This window comes from Salvelinus fontinalis, chromosome 22 (genome assembly GCF_029448725.1).
Source record: "Salvelinus fontinalis isolate EN_2023a chromosome 22, ASM2944872v1, whole genome shotgun sequence".
Taxonomy (NCBI): domain Eukaryota; kingdom Metazoa; phylum Chordata; class Actinopteri; order Salmoniformes; family Salmonidae; genus Salvelinus; species Salvelinus fontinalis.
In genome coordinates, this window is record NC_074686.1 from 30,674,228 (window position 1) to 30,692,629 (window position 18,402).

The 18,402-nt window shown below is 47.0% G+C and overlaps 1 pseudogene; it reads right to left on the reverse strand.

The window, feature by feature from the left end:
- The window catches only part of LOC129820191 (syndetin-like), a 331,482-nt pseudogene that overhangs the window by 209,824 nt on the left and 103,256 nt on the right, over nucleotides 1-18,402 (reverse strand).

The window sequence follows — 18,402 nt, forward strand, 5'->3', positions numbered from 1 at the left end:
CTAATTAAATGTTCACTCCCTGTACTTGCTTCTCGTCTACCAGCGTCGTGCCTTACAGAAATAGAGAACTTTACTCAACAATAAACCTGAAACAGTAGCTCTGCTCTCTATAAAGGTCAAATGCAATACTTAGAAATCAAATCAATCTCCGGGTTTACGTCTATGGGACATTAATGGGGGTGGCAGGTAGCTTAGCGGTTAAAAGCGATTAACCCCAAAAAATCGATTTGAAACCCCGAGCCGACAAGGTGGAAAAATCTGCCGTTTTTCCCTTGAGCCAGGCAGTTAACCCCCACCACCACCACCCCCTAAACTGCTCCCCTGGACATGAATTAAGGCAGCCCCACGCACCTCTCTGATTCAGAGGGGTTGGCTTAAATGCGGAAGGCACATTTAGGTTGAACTCATTCAGTTGTGCAACTAACTAGTGTAGGTATCCCCTTTTCCCTAATGAAAGTCAACTCCCCTTTCCTTTTTATATATTTCTTTACACAATCAGCTTAAATTGATTTAGGGGTGGCTAAAAAAAGTGTCTAGCTTCTAAGAACGTCTAGAGGACGAGGGGAAACTACGGCAGCAGAAATGCAAGATGAACTGTACAACGTAAAGTTGAGGGCGGCTAAAGAAGCAATCTTTATTATATGGGATGTTCGAGGCGTTTAGGTGTATTAGGCCTAAGGGAATCAGGGCTTTAGATGTATTAAGCCTACGGGAATCAGGGCTTTAGGTGTATTAAGCCTACGGGAATCAGGGCTTTAGATGTATTAAGCCTACGGGAATCAGGGCTTTAGATGTATTAAGCCTACGGGAATCAGGGCTTTAGGTGTATTAAGCCTACGGGAATCAGGGCTTTAGTGTATTAAGCCTAAGGGAATCAGGGCTTTAGATGTATTAAGCCTAAGGGAATCAGGGCTTTAGATGTATTAGGCCTAAGGGAATCAGGGCTTTAGGTGTATTAAGCCTAAGGGAATCAGGGCTTTAGGGATATTAAGCCTAAGGGAATCAGGGCTTTAGGTGTAATAAGCCTAAGGGAATCAGGGCTTTAGGTGTATTAAGAATAAGGGAATCAGGGCTATAGAAGTACGAGAGGTTAGAGGATGGACAGTGTATAAGGGCTTTAGTGGTCGCTTGCCTGAATTAAAGGGGAGGGGACCGTGCAATGCTGAATTAAAGGGGAGGGGCTATTGGTCAGCCAAAGGCCTAGTGTTGTGCTGAATTAAGGGGACGGGCTAGCTATTGGTGGGACAGGTATACCTGTGGCGGTTGCGGAGTCCTCCTTGTCATGCTCCTCGTGCTACTGCATGGTCCGGTGATAGCTGAGCATCACCTCCCATAATGCCTTGCACAGGTCGCTCAGGTAGGGGAAGTAGCTGTCTGGAGTGATGTGCTGCGGATGAGACAGGAGACAAATATGGAAAAAGAGAGTGGGAGGGAGGGAGGTGTTAGACACACTTCCTGTTTTTTCTAGGTCACAATGAAGAAATGATGTGATTGCCAGACATCAATTATTAGCCCAGCACCACAACCATTTCTGTGGAGTTATTTTTGACCACAGGACTTGATGTGTAGCCTATAAGGATGGGTTTGTTTAACACCCAAACAGCCAGAGGCCAGAAAAGGATGAAATGTGCCACTGAACGTAATTGGCCACTAATTTCTACTGATCATCCATAATCAAGGATAACTTTGATATATAATAGTCCAAATAACAGTCATGTACAGCAGAGAAATGTTGATGTCTGGCTGAAACTCTTCTCCTATCCATCCTGTTGGTCTTGATTAAGCCTGATTTGTAGCCTTCCAGTTGACATTCAAGGACTCACATCTGAGGAGAAACTTCATCTCAGTGCTCCTTTAATTAATCAGTCAGTAGCATAATGAATACACCTTAACAAAGAGAACAGTGGAACAGCTAACTGTCATCCCAGAAGATGTCATTCAAATTAGGATGGGGCTGTATGTGAAGAGGTAGGCTACTGGCCAACAGGCAGGTAGACAGGCGCTTATCTTCAAAGCGTCTTGCAGCCAGAGAGAACTGGCTGTGTGTCACGCCCTGACCTTAGAGATCCTTTTTATGTCTCTATTTTGGTTTGGTCAGGGCGTGTGTTGGGGTGGGTATTCTATGTTCTATGTTTTGTAGTTCTATGTTTTGGCCGGGTAGGGTTCTCAATCAGGGACAGCTGTCTATCGTTGTCTCTGATTGAGAACCATACTTAGGTATCCCTTTTTCCCACCTGTATTTGTGGTTAGTTGACTTTTGTTTAGAGCACATAGCCTTTAGCTTCTCGGTTTGTTTTTGTAGTGTTTATTGTTTTGTTCGGCATCATTTTTATGAATAAAAGGAAAATGTACGCTCACCACACTGCACCTTGGTCCTCTTCTTTTAACGGCCGTGACACTGTGTGTGTTTTTTTCTTTTTCTGACCCACAGACACCGATGGTTCAGTAATGAGCCTGAAACTATTACATCGACGACAAGGTTGAACACTATTAAATTCCTTGTGCCTGACCCCTGTTGTACATAGACCTTTAGTAGGCCCATCAAAACATGACCTGGCTCTTGTGGCACAATTTCAGGCACAAAGCAATCTAGTAATACTTTACACATTGGCCTACGTAAATGGTGTGACTGAATGGAGGGAGGGACTGTCATGATGACAGTTGGTGCTTTCTTTGAGATTCTCAGCTTCATTTGAGAAGTAAAAAAACAACCCATCACTCTGGGGAAAGGGCAAATGAGTTGAGTTAGGTTTTGGCCAACCTCAACATAGCAGCTAGCATCGTCATAACTCTCTATGGCTGGCATTGAGAGGCTCGCCCCATCAAGCCCAGCGGTGCACAGAGCTCCGAGGCTACATACCTCGTGGCCTGACACAGATCAAAGACCATTCCTCCAGCCGTATTTTTCAACAACATCAGAGACTAAAGAGTCATCATTGCATTCTGAAAGGAGTCTGCTGCCGCTCACCAGAAGCTCTATGATGCCAATTGTTTTAAACATAGCTCCGTGTGTGAGACCTCCTGTTCCCTCAACCAGGCAGCTGTAAATTACCGACAGCAAGCCACGCACACCAGGGCTTTCTGCAGGGGCAAACAGTGCATAGCAACACGGACCCTGGCTGTGGAAAAGCTAACAGGAGCGAAGGGTTCCAGATCAATTTATGTATTGCAGCCGTCTCTCTTTCCCCTCTCAAAGTTTACCGCCAGCCTGTAAATTAGAGGAAGCCAGGGTTCAGGCTGCCAGACCCACTCGGCTGCCAAACTCTTTCTCCAAATGCCTCTGGGTGAGAGAATTCACAATCGCAAACAGCGAGTGGAGTGAATGATATCATTCAGTGACCCCACCCCGTCTCTCCAGTGATGCAAAGCTCCAAAGCTAATGGAATACAAGGAAAGCAATGTTATTGCCCGAGTTAGAGTTGTGGTGTTTTTGATTCATGTTGTTGAGTTCATGTGTATGTCTGTTTATGACTATAGTACAAACACCACAACAAAGGATAAACTTTCTTTCACATTTGGTGTTTCTTCTTTATTTTGGCAATATCCACTTGTTGCAAATCAAACATTCCCCATGCCGTAGAACCTACGGCACTCAACAGAAGAGTTGAGACTTTAATACATAATGAGTTTGGTCAAATGTAAAAAAGAACATGTTAAGAGAACCCGAGGGGAAGGTAATACTAACATAGAGCCCTCTGAGCCTCCTGAGTGGCACAGCGGTCTAAGGCACTGACTTGACCCGACCAGGGTCTGTAGTGACGCCTCTAGCACTGAGATGCAGTGCCTTAGACTGCTGCGCCAAACGGGAGCTCCATCTCATCCAAAAGATATTCGATTGGATTTAATCAGCAACAAAGTTCAGATACGCTATGGTGTTCATTGCTCAATTGGTATCAAAGAACCAAATGTGCATCAGGAAAACACTCCCCGATCCAGTACACCACTACCACCAGCCTGTACCATTGACACCAGGCAGGATGGGGCCATGGACTCATGCTGCTTACACCAAATCCTGACTCTGCCATCAGCATGACACAACAGGAACTGGGATTTGTTGGACAAGGCCATGTTTCTCCACTCATTTGTCCAGTGTTGGTGATTGCGTGCCCACTGGAGCCACGTCTTCTTGTTTTTAACTGATGGAACCAGGTGTGGTCTTCTGCTGCAATAGCCCATCCGTGACAAAGATCAACTAGTTGTGCGTTTCGAGATGCCGTTCTGCACACCACTGTTGTACTGCACCGCTACTTGTCTGTTTGTGGCCAGTCTGTTAGCTTGCACCATTCTTGCTATTCTGCTAACTGGATGTTTTTTTTTTTTTGTCGCACATTCTCAGTAATCCACAGACATTGTTGTGCGTGAAAAGCCCAGAAGGCCAGCCGTTTCTAAGATACTGGACGCAGCTCGCCTTGCACCGATGATCAAACCACAAGCAAAGAGGCTTAGGTCATTCGTTTAGCCCATTCTAATGTTCAATCGAACAGTAACTGAATGCCTCGATGCCCGTCTGCCTGCTTTATATAGCTAGCCACTGACATGTGACAAGGACTGTGGCGGTCATTACATTTTGTCAGCCAGTTACTGTCCTGCAAAAGACTTCCGGTCTCACGGTAATTGAACGTTAATTAATAAACACGTTTAGTATCTTTAGGTATCCACGCATACAAGCTGCATACAAGCTGCATACAAGCTGCATACAAGCTGCATACAAGCTGCATACAAGCTGCATACAAGCTGCATACAAGCTGCATACAAGCTGCATACAAGCTGCATACAAGCTGCATACAAGCTGCATACAAGCTGCATACAAGCTGCATACAAGCTGCATACAAGCTGCATACAAGCCACTGACGTGCGCCTTGGCAACATCTACTGTACATTTAAAAAGTCTCATAAATAATGAAATCAATCAATTGAATGTAGACCATCACAATAAATCCAATATTTATTTAGTCAGGTCTAAAGAAACATTATGATACAAAGAAGAACATAACAGCCTATGAGGTGGCCTACTGTATGTTATCTGACTATGCTCAATGCTCCATGTAGGCTTGTCCATTTAGCTGACAAGATATGCTTATAAGCCCCATGCCAGTCTTTTATGTTATATGATTTTATAGTAAGAAGAATATAATTTAACCTAGCTGAATAAAATAGAAAGGATATTTTTCCCATTCTGGAGAGAATGTGCATATGAAGTCGCTATTTTGAGCGTAAGAGTAAACATAAATATGCTAGATTTAGAATTATTAGGCAACTTAGATGTGAATGATAAAACCTAAGAATGTGTTAGAAATCAAAACATAATAGACTGCATGGTGCGACTATAGGCTATTGATGATTTGAGAAAGTAGCAGAAAAAGCTTACGCTCTGTTCCTTGCCTCAGGCTGCACACTGCTGTTCTCTCATCAAGTGATCATATTTTCACCCAACAAACTATTCTCAATGAATCTTTACTAATACATAAAATGTGTTAAGATTTAGAATGTATCAAATGGGCAGGAACAGGGGCATGAGAAAATAGACGACATCTGTATGTACTGGAATAATGAAGGGATGCACCCCTATACAACTTTTCCCCGTGCAGGATACTCATTAGCAAAGAATTGCTCAGTTGGTAAAACCTCTCACATTAACATTCAACAACAGCCACTGGGACAATTAGCTAAGTAGTTAAACCACAATAAACAGACAGGAAGCAGCTTAACTATAGTCCTCCTGAAGTGTAGAATAAACCCTTCTAAAAAATAAACCCCCCCTCCAAAAAAAGACAACAGACAAATTATTCCGATGGGAAAATGTTTTTTAAATTTACACAAACACTGGTTTCATGGGAAAAATGGTCACATGACTATGTCTCACACATGGACTATTTAAAAGTCGCCTACGAACAAGCCACCCAGCACATGGGGTGTATTCACTGGGAACCAAATGGAAGCAAAACAGGGAGGGACTAATGTAAACTTGTCCAATAAGAAACACTTGTTTTAGCTGCAAAAACGTTTGTTGCAAAGTGTTTTGCTACAGTTTGCCAAGTTCCTGGCTGTCCCTACCAATAACCTAGTATGGCATCATGTGATGCAATCATTGAGTTTGTGGATGTTGACGCTGTCTGTCCCCTCGTGAGATGTTTGAGATGGAGCTAATATCAGACAACACAGAGCCTAATAGAGGAACAGCTATAGCAGCCTAAAACAATCACGCCTCTCCTCTCACGCCTCAGTATACACAATATCACACAAACACACACAGCTGACTGGTAGATCCATTTAATCTCAGCCCCTTCCATATCTTTCTAATGCCTGCCACCATATTTAGAAGCAATAACAGGGGGTCACTGATGTGTCAAGCATTCCTTTACTGTGGGATATTATGAGAATGTTGCTATTATTGGAGAGAAAAATGGGTTAATCCCAAGACAATATGTCACCAATAATACTTCCAGATTTCAAAAGCATGATACAGTGCCTTTAGAAAGTATTCATACCCCTTGACTTATTCCACCTTTTGTTTTGTTACAGACAATCTAAAATGGATTAAATAAATAAAAATGTCACCCATCTACACACAATACCCCATAATGACAAAGTGAAAACATATTTTTAGAAATTTTTGCAAATGTATTGAAAATGAAATACAGAAATATTTAATTTACATAAGTATTCACACCCCTGAGTAATACTTTGTAGAGCTATCTTTGGTGGCGACTACAGCTTTGAGTCGTCTGAATTTTGGGATTTTCTTCCTCACAGATTTTCTCAAGCTCTGTTAAGTTAGATGGGGAGTGGTGTTGAACAGCAATCTTCAAGTCTTTCCACAGAGTTTCAATGGGATTCAAGTCTGGGCTTTGGCTGGGTCACAAGGACTTTCACATTCTTGTTCTGAAGCCATCCCAGCGTTGCTTGGGCTGTGTGCTTGGGATCATAGTCTTGTTGGAACGTAAATCTTCGCCCCTGTCTAAGGTTGTTTCCACTCTGATGCAGGTTCTCATCAAGGATTTTCCTGTATTTGGCTCCATTCAATGTTCCCTCTATCCTTACCAGTCTCCCAGTCCGTGCCGCTGAAAAGCATCCCCATAGCATGATGCTGCCACCATCAGGCTTCAAGGTAGGGATGGTGTTAGACAGGTGATAAGCAGTGCCTGGTTTTATCCAGACAGCGCTATGCATTCAGACCCAAGACTTACATTTTTGTCTCATCAGTCCACAGAATCTGTTGCCTTATGCTCTCAGAGTCTTTCACGTGCCTTTTTGCAAAACTCCAGCCGTGCTGTCATGTGTCTTTTTTTCAGGAGTGGCTTCCATCTGGTCACTCTCCCAGATTGGTGAAGTGTTATAGAGACTTGTCTTTCTGGCATATTCTCCCATCTCAGCCAAGGAACTCTGTAGTTCTGTCAGAGTGGTTATTGAGTTCTTGGTCACCTCCCTGACCAAGGTCCTTCTTGCCCAGTTTCTCAGTTTGGTCGGACAGCCAGCTCTAGGCAGTCTGTGTAGTTCCATATTCTTTCAATTTCCCAATCATGGAGACCACTGTGTCCTTGGAAACGTCACAATTCTACAGTATCTCGGAGATCTACAGACAGTTCCTTGGACTTAATGGTATAGTTTCTGCTCTGACATGCAATGTCAACTGTAAATTGCCTCCCCCATCTAACCCCAGTGGCTACCTGTTATCAAAGTGTTAAATTAGTGATCCACATCCAAGAGGACTATCAATGGTCCAGCCCTGCCATTTGATGGTAATGCTCTCCTGCTATGGTAGGAAATATCACAGCACGTTGCCTGGCAACTGGGACTAGTTGGCAGGAGAAAGGGGTCACAGGGGCTCTGTGATCTTTAGTAGGTCTTCAGGGGGCACGGCCTGGCCCCTTCCAAGCCCCCCCCCCCCCCCCCCTCAGGGGGTTAGCCTCAGACGGACAGACCAGAGGAACAGCCAGTTGGACACACACGGACACTACACCTGCTCCGGGTAAGGTCCCAGCTGGGTGTTTTATCTCCGGAGTGTATTCTCTACACCTCCAGAGGGCAGGTTGGATTTGATATATGGAGAGGCACTGGAGTCCGATCACTGGATCATTCAGACAGAGAGCTGAGTACAGTGTTTTGGGGCGGCTAGGGTCGGAGGGAGATGAGGTGGCTTAAATTCCTTTCATTTTTTTTAGCTGATTCACTTCCATTTTGAGATGTGATCATAGTGCTTCCCAAACTGCAGAGGATGAAAAAAAAACGTCACCCTGCCTACTAGTCAGCAATCTGCAGATCTGCCGAGCCAGCAAAGCACAACATCATCTCCTCCTCCTTCTCCTTCATCAAATTGCAGCTAGCCTCCTCAAGGACAATACAACACATTCATTCAGTCATGGTGGCAACACTGGCAGTCCACTGCACTGCCCACACCTCAGGCAAGTTACAGTGATGTTTCATGACAAAATCAAACTATGTCAGACGTTTTCAATCCTGGAACTTGGACTAATTTCGAGACAACCGGTTGTGAGGACAGCTTTTCTTCTCGTCTGTGTGGGCGACTAACAGACACACAGTTGAGGACAACAGTGGCGTGCTCCCTCGACTAGAGACTCAAACAAACAGATTAAATGTGTATTCCTATTTTCTGGAGCAGCAGAGAAAAGCAGACTGGAGCGACAGTCAGGCAACACATTACACTTAGCAGACTGGAGCGACAGTCAGGCAACACATTACACTTAGCAGACTGGAGCGACAGTCAGGCAACACATTACACTTAGCAGACTGGAGCGACAGTCAGGCAACACATTACACTTAGCAGACTGGAGCGACAGTCAGGCAACACATTACACTTAGCAGACTGGAGCGACAGTCAGGCAACACATTACACTTAGCAGACTGGAGCGACAGTCAGGCAACACATTACACTTAGCAGACTGGAGCGACAGTCAGGCAACACATTACACTTAGCAGACTGGAGCGACAGTCAGGCAACACATTACACTTAGCAGACTGGAGCGACAGTCAGGCAACACATTACACTTAGCAGACTGGAGCGACAGTCAGGCAACACATTACACTTGACACTGTTTCTCTGGTGGCTGTTTCTGAATGTAGTTGTCTGGCAAAATGCTGAAAAACAAAATAATATATTCTAGAATAAGCCGTGAGGTGGGGAGATCTGCAAACTAGCTCAATAATATCCTGCAATAAACTCAGGATAAGATTTTGAAAAATCTCTGTTTTGTATTTGTAACATTAAGGCAGTGATATAGTTTAAACTATTACATGACATTGCATTTCATAACACTTTACCCAATACATTTAGTGTGTTCCTTCAGGCCACTACTCCACTATCACATATTTACAATACAACATCCATGTGTACATGTCTGTAGAGTGTGTGTCTGTGCCTGTGTGTGTCTCTTCACAGTCCTCGCTGTTCCATAACACGTATTCTTTTCATCTGATTCCACTGTTTGCATCAGTTACTTGATGTGGAATAGAGTTCCATGTAACCATGGCTCTATGTAGTACTGTGCGCCTCCCACAGTCTGTTCTGGACTTGGGGACTGTGAAGAGACCTCTGGTGGCATGTCTTGTGGGGTATGCATGGGTGTCTGAGCTGCGTGATAGTAGTTTAAACAGACACCTCGGTGCATTCAGCTTGTCAACACTTCTTACAAAAACAATTAGTGATGAAGTTAATCTTTCCTCCACCTTGACCCATGAGAGATTTACAGTCGTGGCCAAAACTTTTGAGAATGACACAAATATTAATTTTCACAAAGTCTGCTGACTCAGTGTCTTTAGATATTTTTGTCAGATGTTACTATTGAATACTGAAGTATAATTACATGCATTTCATAAGTGTCAAAGGCTTTTATTGACAATTACATGAAGTTGATGCAGAGTCAATATTTGCAGTATTGACCCTTCTTTTTCAAGACCTCTGCAATCCGCCCTGGAATGCTGTCAATTAACTTCTGGGCCACATCCTGACTGATGGCAGCCCATTGTTGGAGTTTGACAGAATTTGTGGGGTTTTGTTTTTCCACCCGCCTCTTGAGGATTGACCACAAGTTCTCAATGGGATTAAGGTCTGGGGAGTTTCCTGGCCATGGACCCAAAATATCAATGTTTTGTTCCCCGAGCCACTTAGTTATCACTTTTGACTTATGGCAAGGTGCTCCATCATGCTGGAAAGAGCATTGTTCGTCACCAAACTGTTCCTGGATGGTTGGGAGAAGTTGCTCTCAGAGGATGTGTTGGTACCATTCTTTATTCATGGCTGTGTTCTTAGGCAAAATTGTGAGTGAGCCCACTCCCTTGGCTGAGAAGCAACCCCACATATGGTCTCAGGATACTTTACTGTTGGTATGACACAGGACTGATAGTAGCCTTGTCTTCTCCGGACAAGCTTTTTTCCAGATGCCCCAAACAATTGGAAAGGGGATTCATCAGAGAAAATGACTTTACCCCAGTCCTCAGCAGTCCAATCCCTATATCTTTTTCAGAATATCAGTCTGTCCCTGATGTTTTTCCTGGAGAGAAGTGACTTCTTTGCTGCCCTTCTTGACACCAGACCATCCTCCAAAAGTATTCGCCTCACTGTGCATGCAGATGGACTCACACCTGCCTGCTGCCATTCCTGAGCAAGCTCTGTACTGTTGGTGCCCCGATCCCGCAGCTGAATCAACTTTAAGAGACGGTCCTGGCGCTTGCTGGACTTTCTTGAGCGCTCTGAAGCCTTCTTCACAACAATTGAACCGCTCTCCTTGAAGTTCTTGATGATCCGATAAATGGTTGATTTAGGTGCAATCTTACTGGCAGCAATATCCTTGCCTGTGAAGCCCTTTTTGTGCAAAGCAACGATGACGGCACATGTTTCCTTGCAGGTAACCATGGCTGACAGAGGAAGAACAATGATTCCAAGCACCACCGCCCTTTTGAAGCTTCCAGTCTGTTATTCAAACTCAATCAGCATGACAGAGTGATCTCCAGCCTTGTCCTCGTCAACACTCACACCTGTGTTAACGGGAGAATCACTGACATGATGTCAGCTGGTCCTTTTGTGGCAGGGCTGAAATGCAGTGGAAATGTTTTTGGGGGGATTCAGATCATTTGCATGGCAAAGAGGGACTTTGCAATTAATTGCAATTCATCTGATCACTCAACATAACATTCTGGAGTATATGCAAATTGCCATCAACTGAGGCAGCAGACTTTGTGAAAATTAATATTTGTGTCATTCTCAAAACTTTAGGCCACGACTGTACATGCATATTATTAATGTTAGCTCTCTGTGTACATTTATGGGCCAGCCGTGCTGCCCTGTTCTGCCTTGTTGTTGAAGCAAAAACACTTGTGTCATTTACGAAGACAACTCCTGTGAGTACAAAAAAAATCATAGTGCCATGGTCTTAAACAAACCATCAGTCATTCCTGGCTATATGACTTGCAAGGAGGGTACACAACTGACCATTACAGAGAGGGCTTATAGAGTATGATGCTCAGAGTGGGTGACCATGTGTGGCAGCGTGACACAGCGGTAGTGCTCCAGCATGGAGGGCTTTCATGTTCCGCCACCATGCACCATGCTTCTCTTCCTCTGCTTGTGCCACTGATTACAGTATAGAAGGCTACATGCAGACTGAGTAACTGTCTCCTTTTCATTTGGTTTAATTCACACTTCACTGTGTTAATCAGCAAACGCCGCTCTTTCTCCCACGTCTCTCTTCTGCTCTCAGTGATCATTGGTGCATCTCTCACAGAGCTAACGGTCAGGAGGAATCCCCTGCTGTACCATATGGGAAATGATCCTCAGCCTTTTCCTGAGACTTCATCGCCTACCAGAGCACTAGATAAACTCATCTGGTGTTACCGTGGTGATGAGTGAAGTGCAGACCTATCTGGCACATAGAAATATGAATTACTGAAAGCCTGGTTAACACTATTGTGCCTAGACAGCTTGAGATGGGAAGGTTGTTACGAGCTAGAGTGGGTGAATCATCATACCATGCTAGAATAAATCTCCTCATTAACTCCATGCCAAGGACAATTTGGAAGACACAAACAACAGTGTCTGTTTAATCTGAGATACATGAATGACTGCTAGCTGCAAATCTACCTTCCATTCAGTTTAAGCACAAAGAAATACAACCTGAGTTTTAGAGAAACTAAATATGAAAGTATATGAAACAGCTCCCAAAAGAGAGGGGAGGAAGCAAGACACAAGAAATGAGCGTCCAGGCCTGGAAATCTGGGATCATTGATGCAAATGAAAGCAGATCTTTATAAAGGAGAGAACACAACAAACAGCCCCAGCGTTGAGTTGTTTATTGATGCTGTTACACAAGAACATAAACACCTTTTTCTATCGCAGCTGGAAGGGAGGGTGACAAGGGGTTATGTGTTTGGAGAAAGTATCAGTTTCACTCAATAATGATGCAAGCACAAAACACAGGACAAAGAGAGAGAGACTGTGAGAGATAGAGAGAGAGACTGTGAGAGAGAGAGAGAGAGAGAGAGACTGTGAGAGATAGAGAGAGAGAGAGAGAGATAGAGGGTGATAGAGAGAGAGAGAGATAGAGAGAGAGAGAGAGAGAGAGAGAGAGAGAGAGAGAGAGAGAGAGAGAGAGAGAGAGAGAGACTGTGAGAGACTGTGAGAGACTGTGAGAGACTGTGAGAGACTGTGAGAGACTGTGAGAGAGAGAGAGACTGTGAGAGAGAGAGAGACTGTGAGAGAGAGAGACTGTGAGAGAGAGAGAGACTGTGAGAGAGAGAGAGACTGTGAGAGAGAGAGAGACTGTGAGAGAGAGAGAGACTGTGAGAGAGAGAGAGACTGTGAGAGAGAGAGAGACTGTGAGAGAGAGAGAGACTGTGAGAGAGAGAGAGACTGTGAGAGAGAGAGAGACTGTGAGAGAGAGAGAGACTGTGAGAGAGAGAGAGACTGTGAGAGAGAGAGAGACTGTGAGAGATAGAGAGACTGTGAGAGATAGAGAGACTGTGAGAGATAGAGAGTGAGAGGGAAATAAAAACAGACTTGAGGCCAGGCCTGGAAATCTGGGAACATCAATGTAAATGAAAGCAGATCTCCTTTATATAAATGAGAGAACACAACAAACGGTCTGAGCGATGAATTGTTTATTGATGCTGTTACACAAGAAGATAAACACCATTTTTTAATCGCAGCTGGTGAGCAGAGCCTTGCTATTGAGACAGGCCGCCGTAGGCAGACCTGGCTCTCAAGAGAATATAGACTATGTACAGACTCAGTGAGCATAGCCTTGCTATTGAGACAGGCCGCCGTAGGCAGACCTGGCTCTCAAGAGAAGACAGGCTATGTGCACACTACCCACATAATGAGGTGGAAACCAAGCTGCGCTTCCTAACCTCCTGCCAAATATATGACCATATTAGAGACACATATTTCCCTCAAATTACACAGACCCACAATGAATTTGAAAACAAATCCAATGTTGATAAACTCCCATATCCACTGGGTGAAATACCACAGTGTGCCATCACAGCAGCAAGATTTGTTGCCACAAGAAAAGGGCAACCAGTGAAGAACAAACACCATTGTAAATACAACCCATGTTCATTTTCCCTGTTGTACTTAAACTATTTGCACATAGTTACAACACTGTACATAGCTTAATATAACATGTGAAATGTTTCTATTATTTTGAAACTTCTATGATTATCTGTTTTACATGCTTTGGCAACCATGCCAATAAAGCCCTTTGAATTGAACTGTGAGAGCGAGAGAGACAGAGGAGAGAGAGAGAGACAGAGGAGAGAGAGAGAGACAGAGGAGAGAGAGAGATAGAGGAGAGAGAGAGAGAGGAGAGAGAGAGAGACAGAGGAGAGAGAAAGACAGAGGAGAAAGAGAGAGAGGAGAGAGAGAGAGAGACAAAGGAGAAAGAGAGAGATAGAGGAGAGAGAGAGATAGAGGAGAGAAAGACAGAGGAGAAAGAGACAGGGGAGAGAGAAAGACAGAGGAGAGAAAGACAGAGGAGAGAGAAAGACAGAGGAGAAAGAGACAGAGGAGAGAGAGAGAGAGAGAGACAGAGGAGAGAGAAAGACAGAGGAGAAAGAGAGAGAGAGAGGAGAGAGAGAGCGACAGAGGAGAGAGAGAGAGAGAGAGAGAGGAGAGAGAGATAGAGGAGAGAAAGACAGAGGAGAAAGAGACAGGGGAGAGAGAAAGACAGAGGAGAGAAAGACAGAGGAGAAAGCGACAGAGGAGAGAGAAAGACAGAGGAGAGAAAGACAGAGGAGAAAGAGACAGAGGAGAGAGAAAGACAGAGGAGAGAAAGACAGAGGAGAAAGAGACAGAGGAGAGAGAAAGACAGAGGAGAAAGAGAAACAGACAGAGAGCTGATAATGTTGTGTTGCCTCATTTGAAAGCTGATCTGAATGCTGTAAGGCCATGGAAGGTTCACCTCCACTAAGGGTTTCACAGTCCTTCACATGAACAATGGACCATTTAATTAACTCGCACCGTGTCCTGTCAGAATGAACATACTGTTACACAATCGAGATACTGATTGTAATCAGTGAGTGAACCTTGAAATGATAGAATGTTGATGTAATCAAGAAGATATTATCATTATATGGCATGGCTGGTCTAGAGATAATACAGGTATAGATTTAAATCCAGCCTACTGCCCTTTCACACAACCCCTCCATCTGTCCCCACTGTCATCCTCTCTCTCTATCTGTCCCCACGGTCATCCTCTCTCTCTAACTGTCCCCGCGGTCATCCTCTCTCTCTAACTGTCACCGCGGTCATCCTCCCTCCATCTGTCCCCACTGCATCCTCCCTCTCCATCTGTCCCCACTGCATCCTCCCTCTCCATCTGTCCCCACTGCATCCTGCCTCCATCTGTCCCCACTGCATCCTCCCTCTCCATCTGTCCCCACTGCATCCTCCCTCTCCATCTGTCCCCACGCATCCTCCCTCTCCATCTGTCCCCACTGCATCCTCCCTCCATCTGTCCCCACTGTCATCCTGCCTCCATCTGTCCCCACTGTCATCCTCCCTCTCCATCTGTCCCCACTGCATCCTCCCTCTCCATCTGTTCCCACTGTCATCCTTCCTCTCTATCTGTCCCCACTGCATCCTCCCTCCATCTGTCCCCACTGCATCCTCCCTCTCCATCTGTCCCCACTGCATCCTCCCTCTCCATCTGTCCCCACTGCATCCTCCCTCCATCTGTCCCCACTGCATCCTCCCACCATCTGTCCCCACTACATCCTCCCTCTCCATCTGTCCCCACTGCATCCTCCCTCTCCATCTGTCCCCACTGCATCCTCCCTCTCCATCTGTCCCCACTGCATCCTCCCTCTCCATCTGTTCCCACTGCATTCTCCCTCTCCATCTGTTCCCACTGTCATCCTCCCTCTCCATCTGTTCCCACTGTCATCCTCCCTCTCCATCTGTCCTCACTGTCATCCTCCCTCCATCTGTCCACACTGCATCCTCCCTCTCCATCTGTTCCCACTGTCATCCTCCCTCCATCTGTCCCCACTGCATCCTCCCTCTCCACCTGTCCCCACTGCATCCTGCCTCCATCTGCCCCCACTGCATCCTCCCTCTCCATCTGTCCCCACTGCATCCTCCCTCTCCATCTGTCCCCACTGCATCCTCCCTCTCCATCTGTCCCCACTGCATCCTCCCTACATCTGTCCCCACTGTCATCCTCCCTCTCCATCTGTCCCCACTGTCATCCTCCCTCTCCATCTGTCCCCACTGCATCCTCCCTCTCCATCTGTTCCCACTGTCATCCTTCCTCTCCATCTGTCCCCACTGCATCCTCCCTCCATCTGTCCCCACTGCATCTTCCCTCTCCATCTGTCCCTGCAGTCATCCTCCCTCTCCATCTGTCCCCGCGGTCATCCTCCCTCTCCATCTGTCCCCACTGTCATCCTCCCTCTCCATCTGTCCCCACTGCATCCTCCCTCTCCATCTGTTCCCACTGTCATCCTTCCTCTCCATCTGTCCCCACTGCATCCTCCCTCCATCTGTCCCCACTGCATCCTCCCTCTCCATCTGTCCCCACTGCATCCTCCCTCTCCATCTGTCCCCGCGGTCATCCTCCCTCTCCATCTGTCCCCGCGGTCATCCTCCCTCTCCATCTGTCCCCAATGCATCCTCCCTCCATCTGTCCCCACTGCATCCTCCCTCCATCTGTCCCCACTGCATCCTCCCTCTCCATCTGACCCCACTGCATCCTCCCTCTCCATCTGTCCCCGCGTTCATCCTCCCTCTCCATCTGTCCCCACTGCATCCTCCCTCTCCATCTGTCCCCACTGCATCCTCCCTCTCCATCTGTTCCCACTGGATCCTCCCTCTCCATCTGTCCCCACCGCATCCTCCCTCTCCATCTGTCCCCACTGCATCCTCCCTCTCCATCTGTCCCCACTGCATCCTCCCTCTCCATCTGTTCCCACTGCATTCTCCCTCTCCATCTGTTCCCACTGTCATCCTCCCTCTCCATCTGTTCCCACTGTCATCCTCCCTCTCCATCTGTCCTCACTGTCATCCTCCCTCCATCTGTCCACACTGCATCCTCCCTCTCCATCTGTCCCCACTGCATCCTGCCTCTCCATCTGTTCCCACTGTCATCCTCCCTCTCCATCTGTGTTCACTGTCATCCTCCCTCCATCTGTCCCCACTGCATCCTCCCTCTCCATCTGTCCCCACTGCATCCTGCCTCCATCTGTCCCCACTGCATCCTCCCTCTCCATCTGTCCCCACTGCATCCTCCCTCTCCATCTGTCCCCACTGCATCCTCCCTCTCCATCTGTCCCCACTGCATCCTCCCTCCATCTGTCCCCACTGTCATCCTGCCTCCATCTGTCCCCACTGTCATCCTCCCTCTCCATCTGTCCCCACTGCATCCTCCCTCTCCAGCTGTTCCCACTGTCATCCTTCCTCTCTATCTGTCCCCACTGCATCCTCCCTCCATCTGTCCCCACTGCATCCTCCCTCTCCATCTGTCCCCACTGTATCCTCCCTCTCCATCTGTCCCCGCGGTCATCCTCCCTTTCCATCTGTCCCCGCAGTCATCCTCCCTCTCCATCTGTCCCCACTGTCATCCTCCCTCTCCATCTGTCCCCACTGCATCCTCCCTCTCCATCTGTTCCCACTGTCATCCTTCCTCTCCATCTGTCCCCACTGCATCCTTCCTCCATCTGTCCCCACTGCATCCTCCCTCTCCATCTGTCCCCACTGCATCCTCCCTCTCCATCTGTCCCCGCGGTCATCCTCCCTCTCCATCTGTCCCCGCGGTCATCCTCCCTCTCCATCTGTCCCCACTGCATCCTCCCTCCATCTGTCCCCACTGCATCCTCCCTCCATCTGTCCCCACTGCATCCTCCCTCTCCATCTGTCTCCACTGCATCCTCCCTCTCCATCTGTCCCCGCTACATCCTCCCTCTCCATCTGTCCCCACTGCATCCTCCCTCTCCATCTGTTCCCACTGGATCCTCCCTCTCCATCTGTCCCCACCGCATCCTCCCTCTCCATCTGTCCCCACTGCATCCTCCGTCTCCATCTGTTCCCACTGCATCCTCCCTCTCCATCTGTCCCCACTGCATCCTCCCTCCATCTGTCCCCACTGCATTCTCCCTCTCCATCTGTCCACACTGCATCCTCCGTCTCCATCTGTTCCCACTGCATCCTCCCTCTCCATCTGTCCCCACTGCATCCTCCCTCCATCTGTCCCCACTGCATCCTCCCTCTCCATCTGTCCCCACTGCATCCTCTCTCCATCTGTCCCCACTGCATTCTCCCTCTCCATCTGTCCCCACTGCATCCTCCCTCTCCATCTGTCCCCACTGCATCCTCCCTCTCCATCTGTCCCCACGATCATCCTCCCTCCATCTGTCCCCACGATCATCCTCCCTCCATCTGTCCCCACGATCATCCTCCCTCCATCTGTCCCCACTGCATCCTCCCTCTCCATCTGTCCCCACTGCATCCTCCCTCCATCTGTCCTCACTGCATCCTCCCTCTCCATCTGTCCCCACGATCATCCTCCCTCTCCATCTGTCCCCACTGCATCCTCCCTCTCCATCTGTCCCCACGATCATCCTCCCTCTCCATTTGTCCCCACTGTGATCCTCCCTCTCTATCTGTCACCACTGTGATCATCTCTCTCTATCTGTCACCACTGTCATCCTCTCTCGCTCTTTCACCACTGTCATCCGCTCTCTCTATCTGACTCCACTGTCATCCTCTCTCTATCTGACTCCACTGTCATCCTCTCTCTCTATCTGTCTCTACTGTCATCCTCTCTCTCTCTTTCCCCACGGTCATCCTCTCTATCTGCCTCCATTGTCATCCTCTCTCTCTCTGTCTCCATTCTCTCTCTTTCCCCACTGTGATCCTCTCTCTATATATTTCCCCATTACCTGTTCAATAAAAAA